General features: G+C 40.4%; 1 protein-coding gene and 1 non-coding gene across 5 annotated transcripts in view; one reads left to right on the top strand and one right to left on the bottom strand.

Moving 5' to 3' along the window:
* The window catches only part of OXR1 (oxidation resistance 1), a 260,480-nt gene that overhangs the window by 205,008 nt on the left and 39,666 nt on the right, over nt 1–15,806 (bottom strand). The window lies entirely within an intron of this gene.
* TRNAL-CAG (transfer RNA leucine (anticodon CAG)) lies at nt 677–759 on the top strand. Its single transcript has one exon. It is a non-coding gene; the product is annotated as a tRNA-Leu (tRNA).

The following is a 15,806-nucleotide window of genomic DNA, read 5'->3' as shown; positions in this document are numbered from 1 at the left end:
GTATATTTGCCATTTCTGATAGTCAGTTTCTGGTTATCCCATTTCAAATTTTTTTTTCTGATAAGTTTATGTTTCAAACAGAGACACTGTACTTTTAACATGATGCCTCCAAACAGGCACACCTCTTGCCTTCCATATTGATTTTTACTCCCAAATCCTGACCAAATTTTTATATTGAGTTTCCCAAATTCAGTTTTCAAGCACATGAATTCTTTTGAAAAAACCCTCAGCAAGGAGACATACAATTTTTTTCAGTGTCACAGTCACCTTTCAAATATCAGAGAACTTACCATAAATAACTTGTAGATATCTCAGGGGGATTTTCATAGACATTACAGGAAACAAATCAGCCTTAAGCAATGTCCTTGTGAAACCTACTGCATACCACATTTTTATTAATTTCTTTACAGCTTCAAATGTCTGCTCCACAGCATATGTAATATACGTGCAACAGTATCTGCTTCTTTCTTAATACACTAACACTCACATACTCAGAGAATGCAACAGCTGCATGTACAAATAAACATCAGTTATTATGGTTACCAGAGAGTCAACGCAAAATACGTTTTCATTTGGAATATTTTTTAACACCCACTGTATGCAGAAAAACGATATTGCATCACTAAAAATATCTACAAATAGACAATGATGGGGCAGACACAGCACCCCCACGTGGGTCAGGATGGCCGAGCGGTCTAAGGCGCTGCGTTCAGGTCGCAGTCTCCCCTGGAGGCGTGGGTTCGAATCCCACTTCTGACACCTAAGTTTTGGGGCCGCGGCTGAGGATTTTGGGTTTGCTTTGGATAAAGAGAGGCCGAGGAACTCTTGATCGCTCTCCCCAGCTTCCTGAGGAGGGAAAGGGGCGCGGGAGGTGCTGCTCTCATCCTCCTGGTATCTACTGACAGGAAGTGCAGGAATGGTGTAAAACTGTGCTAGGAGAGGTTCAGACTGAACAGGAAACATTTCTTTACTGAGGGGGTGATCAAACACCAGAACAGGCTTCCAGAGTGGTTGTCAATGCCCCAAGCCCGTCAGTGTTTTAGAGGCATTTGGACAATGCACTCAAAAATTTGCTTTAACTTTTTGTCAGCCCTGAGTTGCTCAGGCAGTTGATGATCATTGTGGGTCCCTGCTGACTGAACTATTCTATTCTATTCTATTCTATTCTATTCTATTCTATTCTATTCTATTCTACTCTATTCTTTTAAAATGGTTTTTTAAATTAAAATGGAAGATCTAATTATTACAGCCCAAAGCAGGGAGCAGTCCACAGTGCAACCCCCAAAATCTGGCAGGGTTTCGCTTGCTCCCCACAGTCACGCCTGCACCAGCCCTCCACCTTCCCTGCAATAGCTCTGATGCTGGATGCCAGGCCAGACACATCATTGGCACAGTGAGAAATGTTATTGCCCCAAGACGGGCTTCTGCTGCTTTAGGTAGTGGCACCACCTGCCAGGCAATCACCCACGGGCTCCTGGCACTTGCTTCAGTGGCAGAAGGGAAGTGAGCAAAGGAGAGCATCAGAGGCAGAAGGCAAAACCTCCCTCTCTCCCGCTTTTTCCAGAGGTGAGCTGTTATTTTGGCTCCAGTTCCTTTCTAAAACTACAGGTTCCAGTACAACACTAGATGCTTTTTTCTTTTAACATGTTCTCTGAAATACTCTGGACATTGCTTTGTGTTCTTGATTTGTTTAAATTTAAAAACCTCAAAAGCAGATATGAATCAGTAAACTAATTAAATTTTCATGTTATATATTTAGAGTTAGATACACATTAAGTGAAATTCCAGAACACAAAGTATTTCTGAGAAACAAGACCACAAGCAACAGTCATCAGAACATTCTTCTCATGAATGAAGTGGAAGACCAGGAGTTTTGTAAAATATCCAGCACTGCAAACACATATGATAATGACCTCTGAAAACACATAACACTAGATCATTATAAATGAGCAGCTAAAATAAGTGAATCAATGAATTATCCCAGGGGAAGAAACTAACTGAGGCAGTGTTTTACTTATGTGATATTAACACAAACTCTGACAAAGGTAACTAATTCCTTCCAGCTGCAAATACTGCTAAACAGTCATGGAGTAGAGTACTTAGCTGCACAAAATACTTATCTACCACACCCTGTGTACAGGAGATATATATCTGGTTTTCTCCAGGATTCAGTCCATGGGGTGGTTTTAACCTATCCATTGTTACCAGGCAACCAGCACTACAGGCTGTCAACATATACAGGGATGCTTTCATCTCCTGAACTGTTAATGTGTTTAATTCCACATTCCTGACAGCAGTTCTACCAGTACTGGAATCCTGAAAGCAGTACATTTGCCTGCTTTGAACACACAGCAAGTCCAACATGTCTGGATCTGCCAAACACAACAAAATCAATAGGCAGCAACCTAAAGCAGTAACCCTGAACTCTGAAGTTGCAGGATGCAGAGCTGGCTGATCTTCCTGTGGGATGATCCATTTTGGATGAAACCTGAAACCAGCACCATCAACACAATTTACAATAGTAGTACATTATCTACCTCACAGAGGCATCAAACCAATTATTAGAAGTAATTGGATCTAAACTAAGAGAGTAGAGTCTTCCTAAAGTTTGAAGAAAGAAATACAACTGAGGTAGATATATATCTAGATCTACATATAAACCATTAAATAATTATATGTCACAAGATAAACAGCAACTTTGAGGTCCTGAACCTCCTTAGCTTCATTTCAATTATATTGTGACTATTGAGATCATATAAATCAGAGCACTTGTACCTGCAGTATGAGATGGTTTAAGCATCCTAGAAAATGAGAAGACCACTAAATAATTATGTATTCAAATACTTACTCAGAACCGTAGCTTTTTGCTACAATCCCTTCATGACCCAACTTTAATCCCCACTGTGAGACTTGCATGGGGGGCAGAGAGAGAGAGAGAATTACACAGGGTTCAGGCCACCACTGAGGATAAGAAAAGCCCCAGCTCTAGTGGCAGTTCACAAGTTACTTCAATGGTCCCAGGATTTCATCCTCTGATGCAAATCTTCTATGAAACAGCAGCAACATTATTGATGAGCAGAGCCACAGGATAAAAACTCTGCAGCCAAGAACTCTTCACAGCTTGTAGTTAACAGCATTTTCCTTCTAGTAACACATTTTAATGGGTAAATTTTATATGCAGATAAGATTTAATTTCGATTTTCAATATAATCACAAAATAAAACATAATATTCTTCCAAGTCAACTCTTCCATAATTAGAGACTATAAGAATGAACAAAACTAAAGAGGGAGAGGGAGGGTTAAATCCCAGGCCATCATAAACAACCAAGACCGTAGGATTTCATCAAGAAATGTCTGTATAAGTTCAATTCCTTGTTCTCAAGCAGACAATTTTTCCTGAATTAAAGGCCCAAACAGAACAAAATAATCTGTCAAATTCTTCATTAATGTTATGTATGTAACATTCACTTTTACAAATATGCACCAAATGCAGCAAAACACGTTAACAAACAGAAAAAAGTTCTGTGAAGACAAGTCTTCTCTTATAAATTTGCTTTGAGAAACTTTCACAAGAGAGACTGGACAGAATCTAGAGAGGCATTTGAGGAGAAAAAAAACAATAATTTTAAAAAATCTGTTTATCAGTATGTATACTTGATATTTCATAATCATGCCAATATCTGCACTCTTTTATGCAATACCTGCCATTTAGTGAGGCTAGGAAACTTTTCACATGAATATGTTCAGCTCTGTAGTCAATTTAAAACTAAAATAATCATATTAGCTAGACAAGATCTTCAGACTTAAATATCTTTCATTATCAAAGGAAGCACATGATCAGCTTTTTCTGAGATGGAAACTGCATGCATCTTAGCCATTGCTAGTCACAAGGATTGAGACCAAACTCTCAACATTTGCATGTGCTGTGGATATTTCCTGTGAGAAAATGTCACAAGGTGAGAAGTACAGAAAAACAAAGAGCTCAGAAATTTTTTCTCTCTATGGCATGGTGCACAAGGGAGTTCTTCTGGTAAATAAGATACAGAGAATGGAAAAGCTTTTCTTTTTTCTTTTTTTTTTTTCCCTCTCTTTTTCTCTCTCTCTCTCTCTCTCTTTTTTTTTTTTTTTTTAAGAAACAGACTATATACTTTTTCAAACAAATGCATTTCGGGGTGCCAATGCAAACAGGAGGTAAAAGCCACAGAAAGCTGCTGTGCTTTACCAAAGGCCAGTTTGCTTTCAGGAAGCCTCTCTTAAATCCAACCTTTAAATTAATAAGGAATAAGGATTCCCTTGCAGCTCCAGCCAGAACTCCACATGTGAGCAGAGTCCTTATTGACCAGAAGAGGAAAGAACTCACACTCTGTGTGAAAATCCCTTGAAGAGGCTTCAGGGGAATAGATAATTTTATGGGCAAGCTGAGACTCTACCATTACCACCACTGCACCATCCTACATGTTAAGGATATTGCCACATAGAACGTATTCCTTCAGATAAATTTTTTTCTGGCAAACACATGGTTATCAGCAAATTTTCCTCATCCTGGTTTTATGAATGTTGCCCATTGACTAGACAGGAATACAGCACAGCAGAGACCATCTCATATGCTCATCACAAAGCATAATAGATACCCAGATCTGATCTGATCCTACCACTCAGCATGAGTCACTGAACGACTAAAATAGATGGAAACTACTTCCAGTATTTCTCTCCTGACACCAAAGCCACATATCACTTTGAAAAGCCTCAGATGAAGTTCAGACAAGGATATGCCAAGTATGTGGACACTGAGGGAGTTTGGAGAGATCTCATTACTTCTACTGCTCATTAGTGGATAGGACAGTGTATTTCCAACACTTTTTGGTTTTCAAAGATTTTTTTTTTATAACAGAAGTAAAAAGAATAAGCAGGATACCCCAGCTCACCTGCTCCCTTTGTCATTGAAGCAAGCCTACACTGACAGTTCAAAGCATGTCTGAATTTGCGTTTATCTTACTGAGAAACAATCCATTACCAGCCACTAATGATCTTTTTTTGCCCTAATGAATCTACCTTGAAAGGAATCTATCTTGGCCTCCATGCTGTTCACAGTTATTAAAACATGAAAGTTGGACTAACTCTGTTGAGGACATTGATGGTTAACTGTGATGTCAATTAAATGTCAGCTTTATGAACTGGAATCAATTCAGACAATGCAAGCCAATCCTTGTATTAAAGATGATGCATGCAGCAGCTCTTCTCTCAGTACAAGGGTCCTGGATCTCTACTGGCATAACTCACACTGCAGAAAGGCAGCCCAAAGGGCAGCTCTGGCATGAGGAAACACAGGTGCCTGGAAAGTGAAAGTAACACACAGCTGTATCTGATAGCAGAGACTCTTTGAGACAGCACAAGCAAAAAGGCACCTGCCACAAGCCAGGCTTGCATCTAGATCTCCTACAGACAGACACGGTCAGAATATGGGGCAGCTTGCTATTCTTTCTGCTGCTAGTGCTCTACATAAAAGTAATTAGAAAAAAAGGTTTTTTTGGTAGGCATGCCTGTCCTTAAGCCAGTTTTGCTCCATTTGAAAAAATCACATTCCCATTTTAAAGATAATGTTGTCTTTTTGCTGTCAGCCAAACCATTAGTTGTTTCCTGCTAGAAATAGTAACCCATACCTAAGAGTGGAAATGTCACACTCATGTTTAACTGGAATTAATTTATTTTCCTCTTCCTTCAGTACTAGTGCCAGTGCTAGTACTAGGCTCTGGCAACACCCACTCTCCCCAGCACAGCAGAGCATTAGTTGGATGGTCCCCATTTCTGCTGCACAGATTCACAACTCTTCAGCAAAGGACCCAGGATCTTCAGTGTCTCCTCACAGATGAGGGCCCACCAGCCATACATCACACAACTGATAAGAAAAAAAAAACCTCATGCAAAATCTGTGTCAGGACTCTCCCCAGGTTGCCCTGCCTGGATCACAGGTGTAGCTGCATTGCTTTACCCTCCTCTCCTAAACAGTGTGTCCTCTATAGACTTACTCCTTATCTGCAGTGTAGCCCAGTACCCTCTTAACACATGCAAGAACCTCAGAACAATAGTCAGCCCTGCTCAGCATCCTCTGGGGTGGTGGCCAAGACCAGCTCTGAGACAGAAATCAATACAGACAGTGGTAAACAGCAGGACAAACTGTAGGACAAAGCTTCATTGCTTCCAGAAATTTGGAGTTCAGAGGTTTCTTATTATAAAGGTATTTTTTGTTTCACAGCCTCCAAGAAGGCCACTGGGGCTGGTGGGACCTCTCGGGATCCTCCTGCTCAGAGCCAGTTCAGCTGATTGCTCATTGTCACAGCAAGTTTTGATTGTCTGCCAGGACAGACACCATTCAATCTTGTGACAAACCACCTTATCATTAAAATGGGGGGTTTGGGCCATTTTCTGAAATTTTTAGCATTCACATGCTGCTGCAAAAAAATCCAGAGCCTGCCTATGCACTGCCTGAGGAACTGTGTGCAAGATTGGTGTATGGTAAGGGCAATGGTCCTCATGTCTTCCTACATTCTGCACAGGACCACTGCTTTACCTTAATGTGAAGCAATGATCTTGTAAATATTTTAAGACCATAGCAAAGGTTTTAAAACTACATTCATTGCTTTAATTGGAATACTCTGATATACGTAATTTTTCTGGTTTCTGGGCTTTCCCTGTGGTGTTCATAAGCATTCCTGTCTTTGTTATGAGCTGTGGAAGCGTCTAGCATTGCTCCATAATACCCAGAGAAACAAGAAAATTCTGTTTACAACTAGTTTATCATAATAAATGCCAAAATATTTATCATCTCACACAATAATAAAAGTCAGGCAAAATGCAATGATTTGCCAAAAGGTAAATAACCTTTTTATGGCATCTTCAATTCTTGGAACTACTCTCATAGTTTTTTTGCTCTTATTGTGCATCTGTTGCATTTATTTCTCCCCTTGCCAGGAGACTCCCCATCTGCTATATACAGCTGAAGGAAGTATGCAGGATAAGACAGAAGCTTTACCTATTCCAGTCTTCAGACTCACATTTTCATAACAATAGCAAGAATAGAAAAAGATATTAGAACAGAATCATAGAATGGTATGGTTTGGTTTGGAAGAGACCTTAAAGATCACTTAGTTCTAATCCTCCTGCCATAGGCAGGGACACCTCCCACTAGACCAGGGTACCTCAAAGTCCCATTCAACCTGGCCTTGAACACTTCCAAGCACATACAACTTCTCTGGGCAACCTGTCCTTAGCCTCTCCACAGGAGAGGTGTTCTAGTCCTCTGATCATCTTTGTTTCTCTCCTCTGGACTTGCTCCAACAGGTTAATCTCCTTCTTGTGTTGGGGACCCCAGGGCTGGACTCAGTCCTCCAGGTGGGATCTCCCCAGAGCAGAGCAGAGGGGCAGAATCCCCTCCCTTGCCCTGCTGCCCATGCTGTTTTTGATGCAGCCCAGGACATGTTTGGCAATCCACCAACACCCCCAAATCCTTTTCCTCAGGGCTGCTCTCAATCCATCCTCTGCCCAGGAGGATGCCCCAACCATTGTGCTAGACCTTACACTTGGCCTTGTTGAATGAACTCCATGAGGTTTCCAGGCCCATTTCTCAAGCCTGTCCATGTCCCTCTGGGTGGCACCCCTTCCCTCCAATGTGTCAGCCACACACACCACACACACCACACCACACCACACCACACCCCACACCACACACCACACCACACCACATCACACCACACCACACACCACACCACACACCACACCACAGCACACCACACACCACAGCACACCACACACCACACCACACCACATCACACCACACACCACACCACACACACCACACCACACCACACACACCACACCACACCACACCACACCACACCACACCACACACACCACACCACACCACACCACACACCACACCACACACCACACCACACCACATCACACCACACCACACACCACACCACAGCACACCACACACCACACCACACCACACACCACAGCACACCACACACCACACACCACACCACACACCACACCACACCACACCACACCACACACACACCACACCACACCACACCACACCACACCACACCACACCACACCACACCACACCACACCACACCACACCACACACCACACCACACCACACCACACCACACCGCTTGGTGTCACTGCCAAACTTGCCAAGGATGCCTTCAATCCTCCTGCCCATGTGACCAGTAAAGCTCTTAAACAGCAGTGGTCCATTAGTGACCCCTGCAAAATGCCACTTGTCACTGCTCTGTACCTGGATATCGAGCTCTTGACACGAACTTTTTGCGTTTGACCAACCAGCCATTTCCTTATCCTCTGGGTGGTCCATCCACCAAACCCATGGCTCTCCAGGCTAGGGACAAAGGATGTCATGTGGAACAGTGTCAAATGCTTTGCACAAGTCCTGATAGATGACATCAGTTCTCTTCCCTTATCTACCAACACTGTAACCCCATCATAGGAGGGCACCAAATTCATCAGTAGTGATTTGCTCTTACTGAAACTGTGTTGTCTGTCACCAATCACATCCTTATTTTCCATGTGCCTTAGCACAGTTTCTAGGAGAATCTGCTCCATGATCTTGCCAGGCACAGAAGTGAGACTGATTGGCCTGTAGTTCCTCAGGTCTCCTTTTTTTCCCTTTTTAAAACTAGGAGTAATGTTTCCCCCTTTCCTTTCAGTAAGAACTTCACCAGACTACCATGACTTCTGAAGTATCATGGATAGTGGTTTAGAAACTCCTCTGAGAATTCCCTCAGGACCCACAGATGCATCTCATCAGGTCCCATGGACTTGTGCACCTTCATGTTCCTTAGATGGTCTTGAACCTAATCTTCTCCTACCACGTGTGGTTCTTCATTCTCCCAGTTCCTGCCTTTGCTTTCTGCAACTTGGGCAGGGCTGCTGGAGCACTTGCTGGTGAACACTGAGGCAAAAAAGGCATTTGATACCTCAGCCTTCTCAATACCCCAGATAACAAGGTCTCCCATTTCCTGCTGGAGAGGGCACACAATTTCCCTAGTCTGTCTTTTATTACTGATGAATCTATAAAAACTTTCTAGATTTGATTCTATCAGGGTTTCAGTTTTCCCAACTTGATCCTTGATTGCCCAGACAATTTCTCTGTATTCCTCCCAAGCTATCTGTCCTTGCTTCCACACTCTCTATTGAGTTTGAGTTTACCCAGGAGCTTCTTGTTCATCCACAAAGACATCCTGAAATTTTTGCCTGATTTCCTCTTTGCTGGGATGCATCTCTCCTGAGTTTGGAGGTGATCTTTGAATATCAACCAGTTGGTGTCCTCTTCCCTACGAGTCTTTATTCCATGGTACTCTACATGCATCTTCATCCATCCCAGAGCTCCATGCACAGCTGGTCATTGACATAAAGGGTGATGCCCCTTCCTCATCTTCCCTGCCTGTCCTTCTACAGAGCATCTATCCTTCCATTCCAGCTCTGCAGTCATGGGAGTCATCTCATCACATCTCTGTGATATTAGGAAATCAGACATAGAATTCTGTGTTCAGAAAATAACCTAGTCCATGTTTACAAACAAACCAAAACAATAAGGCTTTGAGAATGGGGGAAGTTTCCACCTGATGGTACACAGAAGAACATGCTTTTAAACTAGGATGTCAGACAGAGAAACAAAAGAGTTCACCATGACTTAAAGTTTAAATGCTGTCCTTTCACTGTGGTTATTTAAGAGTATCTCAGAGTTATATTAAACATGGAAGATCAAACTAGGACAAAAGCTAAGACTGTGTGGTCATCCCTAGCCCCACACAGAGTTTGTTGCACAGTTTTTGACTGGCTGTTGAAAAAAACTTCATTTCTTCTGGAAAAACATTTAGTGAATAATAAAGCAAGTTTCTACCTTGGTTGAAAGACGGATAAAAGGGTGGAAAGCATACAGTATAGAGGCCTTAAAAAGATTACAGGGATTAAGGCAAATGCAGTATGACATAACAAGCCCTGTACAAAAAAAAGGGTTGCCTCCTTTGAGCTTTGCTGTAATGCAGATAGAACAATAAATTATACACCAAACAAGATCCAAAATAAATCATGGACCATATCTAGTGGTAAATTAATTATCCCTGCTCCTCAGAACTTCTCTTTTTAACAAAGAGCCATCCTTCTAAACAGTCTGAAGACAACTGAGTGAATTTTTTTCCTGTAACTGTGAAAATGAGGAAATAGAGCTAAAATTCCCATGTGATGAGTTCAATTTCAACAGCTAGAAATTTAATATGGCTACCTAGTTATAAAACATTTGCTATGAAATTTACACTCATATTAACAATGAATTTTTGGATGTTTATAAGCTTAGAAACTGCTACAGAAAGGACAAACCAGAAATACTGGCTGTAGGCAAACCAGCTTCCAGTGTTTTTCTAATAATTACAATTAGAGAGCTTAATGAAATCCAGCATATCAAATTAGTTTCACAACCTCTACCCCTCTGACTTGTACTACTATGACATCTTACAACAAGTATGGGGCAAATAGGTTAGACTACAACTAATAATGTTATAGTCTTCCCTTCATACTGATTTCTTGTCCTTTCTGACAATCTTTAAGAAAATATTTTCAATTAATTGAAAACCATTTAGTGCTCTCACCAAATTACTCCTCAATGACTCTGGAACAGATACACTTTCTTTTTCCCAAGTGCCTTTGATTTCTTCTCTGCACACACAGACATGCACTTAATTAAAACTTTCCATTGAAGTGGCATTAGTTAGACACACAAGGCATACTAAGTTGCTCTCAGGCTTCCTGCCAGAATGCCAGCAGTGCTGATGCTTTCCTTTATTTACTTTAAAGTGTCAGCAGAACAGGCAATTTATGGCCACATAAATATGGAGCCAACAGCCCATGACCACTCTCTGCAGCAACACAGCACAGAGGCAGACGGTGAGTTGGTCCCATTCCCCAGGACTGATTCATGTTGCTGAATATAGAATCAGAACACACTTTACCAAAGTGGGTTCTGTAACACTATAATAAAATACATCACCAGTATGAGTGTTTAAAAAGGTATCAGGGAGCAGCATAAACAAATCCCATTAGCAAAGCATGGGACTTGTGCAGATATCTATTATTCACCATGTTGAAAATTTAACCTGGATTTTATACACATACAAGCAGGATGCAGACATATCACATTGTGAAATGAGGTTTGGTTTGGGATTTTTGTTAAGAAATAAAGAACTGGGAGTAAAGCCTTTTTCTCTGACACAGTGTTGTGCTTGTGGGCAGGGATTTAAAAAAGCATCCAAAAAAAGGGAGACATCTGATAATTCATGTAATTGCCAGAAGCATTTGAAAAAGTCTCTAAGACACAGTAACTGCTTTCATTATATGGTACCAGTTCTGCTTCAGAAGGCTTCAGAGATGTATCTGGCACGCTAACCCTGAGAGAAAATGTATTTCTGACCACCAGCATAACTATTCTTCCATATGAAAATGCAGCAGAGGTTGGATGAAGCCACTTAGCTCTGTTAGGTACTGATTGTTGTATGTGTGCTTTTCACATTGAAGTTCGAATTTCAAAATTGGTTTCAAATTGAGAGTAAATTTCATATGTAGCAGGAATAATAATTCTCTAATCTACAGACTTTATTTCCTAAAAATGAGAGAAATGTTATGAAGCTATTTTTGCAGCCAGAATCTAACAGGAGCAGCTCTGCTAAGATTAAAACCACACCACTAACATGAGATATCTGCAGGGCACTAGGGCCTAAGCTCAGCATCAAATCTGAGCATGAAGGAAAGTTCATTCTTGCCTGGGAAATTTCTTCATGCTTTCCTCTGCCTGAAGACATGACTGAATTGGGGCATGAGTACCTTTGACTGACTTCAGCATTCAGCAAGACTGACCTTCAGTTTATAGCCTGGCATATTTTTCTTCCAAATGCACTTTTTAAAAAAAAATGAAAGCAAAACATTTTCCTCATCCTGCATACTCTTGGTAAAGAGCATTACTATAAAATTCATGTGAAATCCTGGCTGCTAGAATACAAGTAAAAGAATTCCACTGATTATGGAAATGCAGCAGTTTGCCCTTCAGGAGGAACTTGAACAGGGTATAACAGGAAACACATCCCTGTAAAGTGAAAAGCCACATACACAGTATATCTTAAGGTCTTGCTCAGAAATTCTGTGCCTCCTGAATCTTCTAAAGCATAAATTATCTGGAACCATGACATGAAAGGTGTCTGCAGTTTTGCTCACACATTTATTGTTTGAGATCAACTGAAAAACAAATAGACACTGCATTCAACTGCAAAGAAAACAAACAAACAAAAAAGAATTCCGTCACTAAGATGTTAGGTCCTCTTTATAATTTCAAGGGTCAGCCTTTGAAAGCTTCTTCCTTTTGAAGAAGGAACTTGTGGTATTAAAGGTTATAGCTGAAATGCAAGTGTAATCCTATAATTAAATAATCTGCAGGTGATAAACAGACACTTCTACAGAAACTCCAAGATAGAGCAAATAAACACATCAGGATAATTAGATCATTCTGAGTATTAGACCAACAGCATGAAGTTGGTGTAGAAATGGAGACTACTTTCTCTAACAAAATATACACACCAAGTAGCTCATGTAAATGCCTTTGAAAGGCTCTGCATGAGGCAGAGTAGAACCTCATTGTAAAATAGACTTCTTTAAAAAAGTTGAAAACATATTAACAGTTTAGAAAAATTTAAACTGACTGAAATTTATTTTATATTTTAATTTCTAAAAACATATTATATATTCAGGTATTAATTCACATTTTCTAGTTAAGGATGCAGTTGCTCATAGCAAAATTTTAAAAGCTGTTCACCATTGCTTAAAAATTTTGTCACTTTATTTGTATGTATAGGAAGCCAATTTTTTATTAGATTGATTGTTAAACTAAAAAGATGTATTTTCTCACTTTTGTTATAGGTACAATCATTTTATTGGAGCTTAAACTTCAGCATATGAACACAGATTGGGCTTTTTACATTGTACTGTGTTTCACTGGGATGCAGGCAATTTTCTTCACAGCAGACCATATGGTGGTGTGTTTTGAATTTGTGATTAAATACTGTTGATCACACATCAGTGTTTTGGCTAATGCTTACACAGTGTCAAGTCCTTCTCTGTCCCCCACTCTGTAACCCTGTCTGTGTCTGTTACACACTGGGTTGCCCCATGTACATCTGTATTCCAGACTGTGTCTGTTCTGGTTGAATAAAATCCAAGTCTCACAGCTGCCTTATCATTTTATATTAGTCATCCTCCAGACCCCGAAGCAATAAAACAGTGCAAGAAATTAGGAGTTCATATTCTGGAATCAGTAGTAAAGTTAAAAAGGAGTCCATGTCAACAGATATTATTTTACAGTTCATTACCATAACAAGGTTGAGCAATAAGGAAGTTAATTCTATAACACAGAAGAAGACAAACAACATGTCATAGTTTCATTCAAGTAGTGTCACTTCCAATTAAAAAGCCAAAGAAAGGGAATGGTGAGCACCATGTGAATTTAGGTCAAACCAGATAATTATTTTTGTATAATTACAAATCCTAAAGAAAAAGTTTGGCATATGCTCTTAGTGTTCAGTAATGGACAGAGCTTCGTGGGCATCCACTGGCCATGCTTTGGAACTTGGCAGGGCTATCAGAACAAACACAGCAATAGTCTAGGACTAATGCCAATTAAAAACATGAAATTTAGAAACCATGTAAACATAGTCTGTCTGAAACAAAGACAAATGCAGAAAGTAGGCTTATATTATCTTGAAAATAATTTTGAAAACACTACAGTTTGTTCATATCAGGAGTTTATAAATAAACATTATGTCCTTAACTTTCTAATCAAAACCAGATATGAGGAAGTCAGTAACTGGCAGTGAATAAAAAGCTGATGTGTCTCTCCAAATCTCATCAACCTCCTATACCAATCATACTATTTGTCCAGCTTAGCTATTATCTAAGTTTATAAACATACCAATATGATTAGACACTGGAAGAAAGATTTGTTTTCTGTTTATCACAGGACTCAGATTGCTGCTGACAGATCTGGCCTAAGAAAATTGACTACAGCTTTCAGGTTGGCTGATTGGAATACGATTTGGAAAGAAAACTATTTGCCTCCAGAAACAACTGCTGTGTTATGAAACTCTTGGACCACTGGCCAAGACTGACCTGGCCATCCATCACAGAACACCAAACCAGCCATCAGCACCTAGCAGAAGCTACCAGCTGCATTCGCCACAGCGCCTCAAGCAGAACTCACACCCTATAAATAAAATGCTCTCCACAAAGAAGAGCATAGTAAAATAAAAGGCTGAGTTCATATCAGGGCATTCAGGGTTCCTAAAGATCAGAGTCCTTTGCTTGCTTGCTTGCTTGCTTGCTTGCTTTCTCTCTTTCTTTCCTTCCTCCAAAATACTTTGGATTAAACCTGGTAACATTAGCCCTCAACAGCCTAAGTGCTGGCAGCAGATCACACAAGAGCCACTGTCTTAGCTCTATGGCCCTTTCTGAGGTTCAAACCAAAGGAGGAGAAGGAGGCACCATACTTATTGCAGGAGACAGATGGAGTTGGATGTGGCAGCTAACTTCTAATTACCCAGAGGTGTTATTGGTAGTCTGTGCACTTCACAGGACCAGCGTGGTACTGTCTGCATGATCAATTCAAACATATACCATGTGCAAGGCTCTTCAATGGAGGGACAAATGGATGTAGCTCCAGGAATGGAGCAATATCACACATATGGTTAGGCAAATGTCCCATACTGCCCACATCCTGCTTCTCACAATTGCTTCCTTCAGTCTGCTAAACTCATTTAGGGACCAAATGGCTTGGCTCTGAGGGCTGGATTTGTCACTTAGGCTACCTTTTGAAGCACTCCAATCTAGGCTAGAGAAGGAAAAGAAAACTGAGCATGACACACAGGAGAAATACTCCCCAGGTGCATGGACCCAGTTTATATGAGCTATGTAACATGAGGCAGAACATAACTGCAGAACATAAATAACCACAGGTAAGAGTACCCCTGAACGTCATGATAATGATGGTAGGTAGACAGATGAACTTTGTAGATCCTGATGATCCACATTGATTTGGGGCCTATCTTTGCAGAGCATCTTGCACATATACTTGGTTCCCACAAAGTAAAAATCCCTTCTCTAAAGTCATTTAAATACTTTTGTCTTCCACATGAGGAGAATGGTATCAGCAATTGCTCTTGAAAGATGGAAATAAGTACACAACATGAATAATACAACACATCAGGAACTCAATGGAATATGTACTGACCTCTGCTATTTCAATGCTGGTGCCTATTGTTGATTAAAGCAATTGGAGAAAAATTAGCATGATAGAGAAACAGATGAGAGCAGAATACAAGAACAACACAGAGAAACCACAACAGTTTAGTATTTAAAATCATGGCATCAGCTCTCAAATTAAACTGAAATTAAGAGGAATTCACCTCTTCGTTAGCTATGTCAATTCACATTAACAATATTGTTTCTTATAGAGCAGCTGAGAAATATCTGCCTCACATACAAAGTTTGTCAAAGCTGTTGTGGTTGGAGAATCACATTTCCTGGCCCATCCAACAGGGATTATCCATTAAAAATAAATTTATATGCAAAATTTAGAGAATGGTATCAATGAAAAAGCAGTTGAGGCACTATATACACTTGATAACTTCCAAAGATCAGGTAACAGGAGATAACTCAGTTTTGGAGTCCGCGTTATGCAATTTCA

Source organism: Lichenostomus cassidix, chromosome 2 (genome assembly GCF_008360975.1).
Source record: "Lichenostomus cassidix isolate B80296 chromosome 2, HeHo_3.0, whole genome shotgun sequence".
Lineage (NCBI taxonomy): Eukaryota > Metazoa > Chordata > Aves > Passeriformes > Meliphagidae > Lichenostomus > Lichenostomus cassidix.
The sequence above is the reverse complement of the archived record's forward strand: the minus strand, read 5'-3'. Positions and strand labels throughout refer to the sequence as shown.